This window comes from Micromesistius poutassou, assembly GCF_964030765.1.
Source record: "Micromesistius poutassou genome assembly, chromosome: 8".
Taxonomy (NCBI): domain Eukaryota; kingdom Metazoa; phylum Chordata; class Actinopteri; order Gadiformes; family Gadidae; genus Micromesistius; species Micromesistius poutassou.
The window spans coordinates 5,845,606-5,858,906 of record NC_140278.1 but is presented as its reverse complement, the minus strand read 5'-3'; the positions used below and the strand labels follow the sequence as shown (position 1 = coordinate 5,858,906).

Here is a 13,301-nt window from a genome sequence, read left to right as displayed (position 1 = left end):
TGAGCAGACATGAGAGGCTGGAGGTAGTGAATACCCCACAGCCCCACAGTTAATCTCTGTCTGCTGCACGGATGGAGCAGAATGTAAGACAGTTGACTGCATATGTTGACGTCAGGCCTTCGCTTCTCTACCTCCGCCGCTTGGGAGTGGGAGGAGGCGAGACGGAGGTGAGAACAGTCCAGGTGCTTGTTCACGCCTGCGAGACTTAGTAAATGGGGGTTTCTTACACATCGGTGTGTGGGGAAACAAGGGAGCTCTGTAGCCCTTTACCCGTGTGATACGTGCAGAAATGTATGTTTTTCCCCCTGGGGTATGCTGGACACACTCACTGGGTCGATGACCTATGGCTGCCGGAGACAATGTCTGCCTTTGTGTATGTTACCTTATTCACAACAGGGGATGGTGACTCCAACACAGTTTGAAATGTCACGGGAGTGTGAAAGGTCTGGTCTCCAGATATTACCGGCTGTGTTTGGTACGTGATGGCGTCTATGTCTCTGTTTAAAAGGTTTCAGTGGGACACTCTAGACATGGGAAGAGAAGAGGTTTGATGGGGTTATTACATTCATGACCATGGAAGGAGTTGCAAGACACATGTGGTCCGTGTACAAGTGCATCACAAACATAGAAAAGAGTTTATAGAGGTTTTATATGGCATGGTAGTTTGTCCATATAAGGTCATTGTCCATAACAACAGGGGAAGCCAGATGTAAATATCGAGGGTCAAACTGGGGGAGAAGAGAACCATGCAGTATGTCCTCACAAGGTATCATATTTGTTAATGTGACCTTGTGAGGACATACTCACAATCGTGAGTTTGCATCCAAATGCATCACAATTGTTGCCAGAAAATCTTCATAAAATGATGCTAATTTTTTGCAAGTTTTCCAACCACTCCTGTAGTTTGAATGTAACGAGTTGGTTCATCAAGATAAGCAGAAGATGGGGTTGATTCTCCAGTCAGGAACCATTATACCCCTGCAGAAAAAGAGTGTGGCTGTCAAAGCTCCAGTGAAGGAAACCAAAGCTTGGTGACAGAGCACACAACAGAGCTACGTGCTCTTGGAAAAGTTCTGGTCACACCCCTGTGATCATTTGAGCGGCTTGAGTGACATTTAGGCCACATGATTTTAGAACGTCGTTATTTATTAGTTATTTATTAGCATTTATTGACTCACGCATTGTTTCCATTGCACTTTGATGCAATGTTATCGATTTAACTTTTTGAAAGATTTATTTTAGCATTTTTTAATGCTTTATTATAGAGAGAGATAGAGAGGAAGGTGTGGGAGGCGAGGACATGCAGCACAAGACCACGGGGAGGATTCAAACCCGGGTCGCTGCGTTCAGGACTGTGCCTATATGGTATGCGCTGTAACCCGGGGCGCCCATCGATTTAAATCGATACACCAACCTTTACCCTTCCCCAAAGTGTAAAGTTTTCTGTTTTTCCACTCCAGGTTTTTTTTTAAGCGCAAATTGAATATGTGCATAGAAACAGGTGTATTGAACCAAATGACAGCTGGTGGGTTTAAGTGAGAGTGGAATCTGAGTCCAGCTGTTCAGAGAGTCTGAAGATGATCCAACAACACCAGGGAGGTTCTGTGTTTGAGGCCTTTTGACCTTTTGAGAACCTCTCTGTGTGGAGCTGGCACGTTCTCCGCGTGTTCATCGAATTTGTCTGGGTGCTCCAGTTTCCCCCCCACACAACAAAACATCCAAGATAACACTCCCATTCCCTGCCCATACCTGAGGCTAGGGCACTAAAAACTGGACTTAATTCCAGCCCACTGCTCCTATTAAGGAGCAGTGGGTTAGGATGGGTTGAATGCAGGACATGCATTTCCACACAGGGATTCATAAGGGGTTTCTTCGTACTTCCTTACATTTGACTCACACCTCAAACAAGTTTGACTCAAATGTGATTTATTTTTTCCATTGGCCACACAATGTCAACTATTCCATTGCATGGTATGCATGTGTCGCTGTGTTTCAGGACTTGGATCAAGGTTTACTCAATAATATGTTAAGTTATCTTAACTTTAAGTTAACTTTTTGTTATCTTTTACAAGCACAAAACGAAGACTGTAAGACAGTGGTCATTACTGACCTATGACTCTCCCTCTATGGAGAAGTTGGAGTTGGAAATTCCAGCTTCAGAGACTGTATTCCAAATGTTATTTAGCTAGACATTTTCAACTTCTTTCCTTATCCTTTCCTTGTGTCCGAGTCAGTCTTGTCCTTTGTGTGAATTGTGACAAGCTCTGTTGGTATTGCTCAACAACAATGTCACCACGTGGGAGTTGGCAGAGGCTAGTGGCCTGAACAAATCTCTCTCTCACTCTCTTTCACACACACACACACACACACACACACACACACACACACACACACACTCTCTCTCTCTCTCTCTCTCTCTCTCTCTCTCTCTCTCTCTCTCTCTCTCTCTCTCTCTCTCTCTCTCTCTCTCTCTCTCTCTCTCTCTCTCTCTCTCTCTCTCTCTCTCTCTCTCTCTCTCTCTCTGGTACAGTAATGTGCACATGTAGGAGTTCGGTACAATCAGTTCAAGGACCTAAATGCTTCTAGCAGATTAATGGCTGTAGTAGAAATTCCATTCAAGCTGCGAGCGAAAGGATGACGCAGCGACGCCAACATGCAAACTCCAGCCCAACAAATGAACTATTGTGCGTCTATGAGGGACAGAGATGGTGAGATTTATGGAGTTGTTGAAAGGGGAAATAACATGATTGCCGCTGCTTCAGAATCAGACAAAGACGAAACAAACGCATAAATTGTGCTCAAAGTCATGACATTACGCAGAGACAATGTTTTCATACTTGAATCAATGCTAAATCATAATATTGTTGCACGCTACAGTTCTGTCTCTTACGTCAGTCTTGTCTTTTTGATGCTTGTCAGGACTTCACCAATAAGCCCTTAAAGAATGTGAGTTTATATTAAACTCTGTCATTTGTAAAGCAGTGCTGCTATCTATATTTTAGAGCAACCGACCGTGCAGTTCCTCTGTGACTCATTTGTAGAAGAGTAGAGTGATTAATTTAAGTAACAAACTAATTGTGTTCTACTCTCGTCTGGGGATTTGATAGAGGGACACTTGCGTGGTAGTAAAATACACGCACGCGCACACACGTGACCTTTTAACTTGTATTCTTGTTTTTTTAATTAACACACGTTATTTAAAGCTGCATTATTTAACATTTCTTTATGCTACAACGAGTTATTCAATATTTTCTATGAAAAGGGTGACTCAGTCCCTTGGCCTGAACACATTTTCCCAGTACGGTCTGTATAAGCATTTCCAGTTTATTTCGGTACGTTTTTCGCACTGCTCATGGGACTGCTTGGCCTTTGATTGACAAGACTCTGAGCCAATGAACAGTGTTAAAGCGGGAATGAAATTGGCTGCCGGACTTCCTCACAACGTCAGCATTGCAATGGCGACGCAGTGTTCCCACTCTCCGGACTTTCATGACAGCCTAGGGCCTACCATCAGAAGCAGAGGCTTTCATTAAGTTAGGAAGTAGAACTTAGCCCAACAATCAGGACGTCCTGCTGCTCTCTCTCAGACAGTAACCTTATTCCCAGGCATTCCCATCTCAAGGCAGAGCGCCTGGAACAGGATAACGCCCCATCACTCGGTGAGTGATAGGGCGAGACTCCCAATAAAGGGGTATTCATTTCCGTTACATGTTTCCAATATTGCTTTGTCATATGATTCGTCCAAAAACTCCATATCTATTATCCTTGTCTTTGTTGTTCTTCTTGTCATGCTCTTATTCTCCTCGCTCTGGATCAACTGACGTACACGACTCATGTGAAGTAAGAGACCGGAAATTGTGTTTCGGTATGTAGGAGGGGCTAGAGCTTCCCGGGTATGGTGGTCAACACTCAGCCCCCTCTCTCCAGTCTACCACTATCTGACTGGGAAGAACAATGGGGGCACCATGTGGGCACCGTTTATATGGTTTCTTCAGTCTTCAGACTTAGCATAACCAGCCCCCCTCCTCGCCCCCCCCTCCACCGCTCCACTTCAATGTGCACTCTGGCTGGCAGAGCGTGACTCCAGCGCCCGGGGCCCTCTCCAGAGCTCTCTAAAACCTCAAAGTCCCATCCCTAGCACTCACCCATTTGAAGACGGACGGATGAAGGAATTTGAGATAACAACATCAGTCCGTTAAATACGCTCCAGGGAAGCGGATAAGATAGTATCCAGAGAGAGATCTAGATGGAGCGAGTTAGACAGAGGGGAGGAAGACGGTTGATGATCGCAGACACAGTGGGTTTTTCGGCGTAGCTCTTGTTTGGGATTTGCACAATCCATCGCATGTCTACAAGTCACAAGGCGTAGTCGGGACGCAGTCGGGAGACACACAAAGGAGTGAGTGCTTCGACTCGGCCGTGGTGATTGTAATGATTTTTGGCAGGTCCGCTGGGATCCGTTTTTTTTTTCTGCAGCTTATCAATGGAATTAATCTTTTGATCCCGGGTGGAGCAAGAGAAAGCTGTCTGTGAATCGTCTGCAGTTAAATGAGCAGCAGAGCCCTTTATTTTAGACTGACTGCTCTGTCACTTGGCTGTTAATGTGTTACAAAAGGCTGGTTGCCTTGTTTGAGTCAGAAACCCAGCCAGAAGTGTGTGGGTCTCTCTTTGGGGATCAAGTCTATAGGGTTGAGGAATATGAACCAAGGCTCTTGGTACATTCATCCAATTAATACAAGCTTCAGTGTTAATTGTTAAGCACGACCCCAAACCCATTTCAGAATGACATGAATCTGTGTCACATGCCCGTGTCTGAAACCCAAACATGTAATCTGTGAAGTAGGAAGAGAGGTCAGGTCTTATCTCACTCACTGTTGAACTGCCTTCTGCCAAACCAATACCAATAAAGAGAAGTTTGTGTGTTTAGTGAGGCCAGAAATGGCCAACATTAGCACACATGTTTTATTCTTGCGTGCTAATCGAAGTATCGCCCTAACGCCACAATCACGCAGACGATAATGGACTAGTGCAAATCCAGCAGATGTTGTTGTAATCCCATATTGTGAAGATGACATGACATAAACAATACTTTTCCCAGTGTTTTGCAATTCCCCTCAAAAATATGCCTGCAGCCGTTGTTTAAAAAACTCCCGGAGATCAAGATGGGCTTGTGGTCTCTTCGACTCTTGGTGAACCCGGTATTTTTTTTTAGAAAAGGCTTTTAAATGGGACAGAGGCCAGACCGGTCAGCGGGGAGAAACATAATGTGAGATGGAGATGGCCTCACAAGGCTGCTTTAGTAATGCTGTTACACACTTGTTGTTTTGATTGTCTATTTATAAAGGAATTACTCATTACTTAAAGTAGTCAAGGAGCACACTAGCCTGGGTGATGAAACTATCGTATCCCCCTCTCCTCTCTGTACTTAAACATCCAATAGCAATAGAATTAGTCTATAATTACTTTGTTGTACCGCTTCTGCAAAAGAGCATTTAGCATGAGCGCACTCTCACCACAGACTTTAACAATAGTAATGACCAGTAGAGATGGTCATGATGGTTTACTTACACAGACCGGTATTATGCTTTAATGACTTCCTCTGATGAATTCCACAATTTACTGTGGGTCTTTCAACTCTGCACTCCCAGCTTGTCCTGACACGAGTCTGCTGTTTTTTTACGACCCAATGACGTTATCATTTAATCAAGAACTTTATCTGTCCCCAAGGGGTGATTAGCAGAGGCAGTTAAAGTTATATAGTTAGCAAGTAACACGATACAGGAACATTTTAGAAATACAAAGCTGTGCTTTGGTGAACCACAATCAGCCTCTTCTCTCGCGGCTGAATATATACCACATTGATTTATTGCGATATTATACACCAAGTGTCTTTGTTGACGTCATCTCTCGCCACACCCCAACAACAAACAAGAACATTGCTGTCAAATCATTCATCTAAACATCTTCTGTTCTCCTTTCCTCCGTTCTTCAGAAGTGTGAATGACCTAAACAGCCTTATCCTCATCTCATTTCACAACAGTGAGGCCCAAGGCCAGGGTTGAAACTCACAACACAGAGCAATGCCTCTTCAATGTTTTATGAAATGCATGACCCTTGAACACACATTTCAAGTACTTTTATTGTTATTGTACAATTGTTGTTTTGGGAATGAAAATGTTATTTCAAACTGTGTGTGTGTGTGTGTGTGTGTGTGTGTGTGTGTGTGTGTGTGTGTGTGTGTGTGTGTGTGTGTGTGTGTGTGTGTGTGTGTGTGTGTGTGTGTGTGTGTGTGTGTGTGTGAGAGATAAGTCACAGCAATGACCTTACTAGTGGGATGTTATCTGCAAAACAATATCCATACATTCCTTGAGTTAGAAGCTGTTGTGGCACACACCTATGATGATGATGATATGACACCTATGACATTGTAATACCAGGGACCCCTCGGAGAGACTCGATTCAATTATTGAGACTCAAGTTTTTTCTAGAGCTTTCTTTTAATACATGTTCCATTTTTAGAAACTACTTTTACTGGAGTACGGGACTCTGAGGGTACACTTGTGCACATTGTGCATTGTGCTTCCATGGCCTTCACGTTGTGACTGTAATGACCTTAATGCTAGCTGCTGGGGCTTATCTCCATGTCCTGGCTAACTGGCTGCAATCCTGTGTGTGTGTGTGTGTGTGTGCACACCTCTGTGTACTAGAATCTGTGTGTGCGTGTGGCGGGAGCACTGGGTTTTGTGGTCTCTGTCAGGATAAATGCAGTGGGTTGTACATGCTTATTACGCTACCCAGCCCAACTCCTTAAGCTTCACACTCTATTAGTCCTTCCTCTTCTATCCTTGTGTTTCCTCTCCTCATCTCCCCTTTTCTCGCCTCTTGTCTATTCTCTGCTCCTCTACTATATTCTCCTCTCTTTCCTCCTCTCCTTTCCCCTCAACTGTTCTCCCTCATCTTCTCCCCTCTCCCCTTCCACCCTTCTCCTCTCCCCTCTCCTCCACCCTTCTCCACTCCTCTCCTCCCCCTCCCCCCTTATCCCCTCCTCCCCCCTCCACCCTTCTCCTCTCCCCTCCCCTCCCCCCCCTCTCATCTCCTCTCCTCCCCCCTTCACCCTTCTCCTCTCCCCTCTCCTCCACCCTTCTCTCCTCAACTCCTCTCCTCCCCCCTCCACCCTTCTCCTCTCCTCCCCCCTCCACCCTTCTCCTCTCCTCTCCCCTCCCCCTCCACCCTTCTCCTCTCCCCTCTCATCTCCTCTCCTTCCCCCTCTCCCCTCTCATCTCCTCTCCGCCCCCCTCCACCCTTCTCCTCCCCTCTCCCCTCTCATCTCCTCTCCTCCCCCCTTCTCCTCTCCCCTCTCATCTCCTCTCCTCCCCCCTCCACCCTTCTCCTCTCCTCTCCCCTCTCATCTCCTCTCCGCCCCCCTCCACCCTTCTCCTCTCCTCCCGCCTTCTCCTCTCGTCTCCTCTCCTCTTGTCTCCTCACCGTCCCACTCAAGCATGACCAAGCTCTGTGTTTGCTTGCCTCCCGTTACCCACAGAGCGGCTGAATATGGATTTTGTTACAGCAAGCAATGCCTAGCATATCATTACCAAACCACAATACCTTACTCCGACAAGGGCCTCCCAGGACAGATTAAGCAATGACGAACCAATCAGAGCCGTTGCTCATGTGAGTGACGTCGTCGGTCAGGGTGTAGGACACTTGGGAGGCTTGTAGCCACATCTGCGACCCTGTCAGAGGTCGCTCACTGTGTTTGTTGTAGGACAATTAAGCGATAATATAGTGTCAAGATAACCATTAAGGTTTGACATTAACACAACATCCACTAATGACCTTCAAATCACATTTTGACAATCAAAGTGAAGTTCATGACATCGGAGTGTATAGCGTTTTAAGGTCTTTATGCCGGATGTTCATCATTTAGTATTTGTGGCCAAGTTTTTCTTGATGTCATTTGTGGTATTACTGTAGTATTTCCTGTATGTGAAACAAAATTGGAGCGACTATGTCAAAGATATCCTCCATATAAAAATTGTTTCTCTCTCTGCTACTATTACTGCTAGGTGAATACTATTCCAGGGTCTGGAATGTGTGATTGTCTCATAATGTTATTGTACCACAAGGTGTTTAATTACCATTAAAAGTCTGCCAATCTGCAGGGATGAAACAGCTTTCCTGAATTGTCTTTGGGACCCGTAGGTGGGTATGTACGGTCTCCTCACACTGTCTGAGAGAAAGGAGCGTCGTGGACGACATGCTGAGATCAGACTGATGTTATCTACCCCCTCTGGAGGAAATGGAATGGTGGCACGCGCGCACACACACACACACACACACACACACACACACACACACACACACACACACACACACACACACACACACACACACACACACACACACACACACACACACACACACACACACACACACACACACACACACACACACACACACACACACACACACACACACACAGTCTGTCCCCTCCCCCCCTGTTCCTCCCACGCGCTCCCCTTTTCTCTCCCACTGTCTGTTTCTCACACAGACACACATCCCATGGTCTCCAGAGATAGCCTACTTAGTTGTAAACCTTGGCGCACACACACACAAATCACACACAATAATCGCGGCTAGCATGCGTTGAATTACTTAGCAATCGTACTGCACACAAACACAAGCGTGTACACACACACACACACAGTATTCTGCGCACAGTGACACACACACACACACACACACACACACACACACACACACACACACACACACACACACACACACACACACACACACACACACACACACACACACACACACACACACACACACACAAGTAGGAGCCCTCTAGGCATAGAGCTCTGCTAACCAACCCTGACGTGGTCCATGACAACACGGTGATATGAGTTGAAGGCTGGGGAACGGGAGGGGGGGCTGGCTGGCATTCTGACAGATTTGCTATAATCTTAATCTAAAACGTGTTGTCCATTAATCTGCATGCCTAGCCCTTTGAAGCCACGGCTCATCCGCTGTCTGCACGAGACTTCATCGCCGTATTTAGGCCTATTTGTTTCCAGGAAAACTGTAGTGATACATTTCACTAGTAGACCTACCTTACCTTTTTTAAGTCTAACATTTCTTTTCGATTGCACTTTACATTTTTATTAACTATTATATTGCACTTTAAAATAAATAAAACATGTTCATTCACCCTTTTCTTTGTCTCATTTTTGCAAGTCTGCCATTTTCCTTGTCTGGTTATTTTTTATTTTTTATTTCATGATTGTGAACCTCAATTCAAATTGTCCGTTTATCAAAAACACAATTTGTCAACATGGCTAAGTGTTGAATAATTTGCAGTATTAGTTCTGTCCCCATTGATGCCAACGTCTCCCATAACCAGAAACATTTTCCCCATTTAGCAGGGTCTACCAACCTGAGGGTGCCAATGTTGCGCATGCATTATTGAGCACATGGCAAAAACATGCTGCCTACACCAACACACACACACAAGGTGTGTGTGTGTAATGTCATTAGACCACCGAAGAACATGTAATCATGTGTCTGCGCTGCAGTAGTGGTCTGATGAAACCAGCCAATCGGATGGAGTCAGGAAGAAGCATCTCTCGGCTCCCTTTGTTACCCCCAGCCACACTCGTCCCTAGCAATAAAACATAATGACTACAGAGAGACCATAAAAGGAAATGAAAGCCTCCATCATTTTTCACTTTTATCTGTTTTTCCTTGTCTGCCCAGGTTCTTGCAGACTGATTCATGATGCTGACAGGCAGATTGCTTGATGGATTGTAAACCGTGGCTGTGTTTGGGGTTTTATTGTCTTGGTGTAATGCTTCTATGGGCAAAATAGAATATTAAAAAATATATTCACAGATTCAAATCAGATTCAAGTCTTTTTTTGTATTTGTTTTTCAGTAAGGGAAGCCCAAACGTGCTTTTATTATTGTCATGCAGAGACATGGCTGGGTATGTTTTTAAATATTGTGAACCTCAGGAAAAAGGGTTGAGCCTATTGGAAAAAAAGTCTAGTTGCCAAGGAGCCGGAGGAAAGGGAAGCAGCAGGTCAGACGGACACACAGACATGGGAATGATTCAGCAGCACAGTGTTGATGTTGGCCCAGTGAGGAGCTGCACCAGATCACACCAGCCACCCTCGGTTGCACTTGTCAGGAAATGTCCCGTTTTGCAAAAAATACAGATAAAAAGCTCTGCTCACTTAGACAAGCGTTTTTGTGTCATGCGGTTCTTTTCGCCCTCAGAGGATGCACATCCCCTTGCTGTATCGGTTTTCCCTCCATAGCTTTCTCCTGCAGCAGCCTGTTAGGCTATATCATCGTCTCTTCATTCCAGTACACCAGGGCCGGGGCTGCTCTGTCTCGTCGGTTCAATTCAAAAGAGCTTTATTGGCATGGGAAGCAAACAGTTGCATCACCAAAGCAGTTTAAAAATGAGACAAAGGAAAAATAAGAAAGTGCTACAAAAAAAAGGATAACGCTCACAGAGAAATATTACTTGTTACCCATCGCTCCATAGACATTACGAAAACGTAGCTGCAATCTCTGTCTGTCTCTCTCTCTCCGTCTGTGTGTCTTTCTCCACATGCAGTATCGTCCAACATACAGTTGAACACATGCCCTGGGACTGCGCACGTGTAACTTGCACATGGTGCAGCACGCCTCGTCCATATTTGATACGTGCTGTGTGTGTTTCGGTCTCCAGACTGACGGCGTTCAGGCCCAGCGAGACTAATTAACATTATGAGCTACAGCTGTCAGAGTTGTCATAGTCGCTATCCGACTGTGACAGCTCAGAGGAAATACACCGCTGACATTCATTTCACTTGTAACATATAGAATTTGTACACAAACAGTTACAATTTTAAGCATGCAATAATTCAATATAAATGTGGATAAATATACAAAAGAAGCATTTATTACAACAATCATCTTACAATGATACCACTTACATCTTATATAATGTATTTGATTTTCTTTCATGGTCTCGCTCTGTTTGTATTTTTGAGGACAAGCAAAGCAGGATATCAGTCTGCTGCGTGTGTTTGTTTGTGCGTGGTCATGTGTGGAAACTGGTCGACGCGGCTTATTAAAAGCTGAGATAGCAGGGTCCTGTTCTGCAAGCCTAGAATTTGGCTGGGGAGAATCTCTCTCTCTCTCTCTCTCTCTCTCTCTCTCTCTCTCTCTCTCTCTCTCTCTCTCTCTCTCTCTCTCTCTCTCTCTCTCATGCTCCACTGATTGGATTTAAAAGTTGGCTTGTAATCCTGTGAAGAAGCACTTAGATTCTATTAAAGTTACCCACCCCCGCAGTCCTCATACTGCCCCACCACTCTCCCCATATTTTATTTCCTTCCTTTCTCCTGCTGCCTTGTCTCGAAAACTCTATCTATCACACACACACACACACACACACACACACACAGAGGCTTGACTTATATGGCTCCTATGTCAACAGCAACAGGGTTAACGAGCATCATCTATACACACACGCACACACCCCTGTGTCGTAACTCATTATTCTAACATACACACGCACAGCGTTAAAAGCTGTTATGTAAGAACCCCCCAGTGTTAGTGACACAGTCTCGCGGCCCGGAATGTCCTGCATCACGTACCACTGTGTTGAGCGCTGGGCTATTAATAGTCGCTCTGTCATGTTAACTCCGCGCCTTTTGGATGCGCCAGTACGAGTAGTTTGGACCACCGAAGCATTATTATCAGTGTAACTTAACTTGAGATTTAATTAAACGGTAGAATAACCCTCATAGGCTAATGTAACGATGATAAAATGTACGAGACATACAAAGAGGACCCCCACCCCCACCCTCCCCCTTATGTCTTGAAACACATGAATTGACGTGTCCATGCTGCCCGAGGAATTAGATAACAGTAACGGGCTCAATTTACAGTGTGCTGAGTCAACGCGGGCACCGGCAGGACATCTGCCTCAGCATATCCTGCAGTGGCTCTGAAAGAGACATTTTTTTATTTCCTGTTATGCGTGGCTCAACAAGCACTTAAAGTGTCTATTTAATATTATAGCCAAAATATCATCACCGAAATATCATTGGACTATCGGTTTGTCACAATGACTAGAAACATACACATGCAGATATCGATAAATAACAATAATTGATGATAATAAATAATAATTTATCTCCCTCAAACTATTTTATTAGATTTTCTAAAGCCAAGATACTTTTTCAAATTTGGTCATCATATTGAGATGGAATTTTGCCCTTTGTTTATATACTGTATATATTTTTATGTAGTTTTTATGCTACAAATACAGTTTTTTCACTGTTATTTTGCTATTGGCAAGGGGCGGTTGATGCTCATGAGAGAGAGGAATGACAAGCCAGTGCTCTGTGGGATGTTTGTCAGACAGTGTCTCCTCTGTGTTTGGATTGGCTCAGTGGAAACTCATTGGCATTCTGAGGAGCAATAGTTCACATCTTTCATGTTTTCTTTTGGTGCGTATGGATGCATGTATGTTTTATGGAGCTCAGGGCCTGAAAGTTGTTTGAGGAGCTGTCGTGTGTGTGTGTGTGTGTGTGTGTGTGTGTGTGTGTGTGTGTGTGTGTGTGTGTGTGTGTGTGTGTGTGTGTGTGTGTGTGTGTGTGTGTGTGTGTGTGTGTGTGTGTGTGAGAACTGAAAAAGATAAGAAGGAAAATCTAATGTGGAGGATACTTGTTGTATGGTGTGTGTGTGTGTGTGGAGAGGGAGGGCAGATAGCAGATGCTCCCTCTGGTCATGTAGACACATTGTACTGTCCCTACCATCTGGGGATTCTGCCCTCTGATTGGTCCTTGCGGTGCTGCATTGGCGCAGGGCCGTTTAAGCTCGAAGGTTGGCTTGTACACCAGCTTTTGGGCTTCAAATCAACCGAGGGGTCAAGCGGCCAAGTAAAACATCACCCTGAGTGGAGAAGCGAGAGAGATGCAGGGAAAACAGTGTGTGTTGAGCGTTGTAGAGTTCTCAGGCGTATTGCCTGGTCTGGATATAAAAGAGAAGCCCGCAGGGATTTTTTTTAAAAATCATAATGTGCATGGGCTTAGACCTTTCGTCAGTTGGCACGGCAGCACCAGAGCGCAGATGGAGCGAACCACGAGGGGTGGGCTGAACCAAGTTCATTCATAGACTGGGGGGGCTGGTGAGCCTTGGCGTGTTGGTTTTCCTGTTCATCGGTTTCATGTGACGCCAATGAAATCACACTGTGCATTTCCTGAGTAAGAAACAGAAATGTTCTTTGTGTTCCGTGTAGTT

At 45.0% G+C, this 13,301-nt stretch overlaps 1 protein-coding gene across 1 annotated transcript in view; it reads left to right on the top strand.

Annotated features, from left to right (window-relative positions):
* LOC311352154 (F-actin-uncapping protein LRRC16A-like) overlaps window positions 1-13,301 on the top strand; it is a 61,517-nt gene that overhangs the window by 6,891 nt on the left and 41,325 nt on the right. The window lies entirely within an intron of this gene.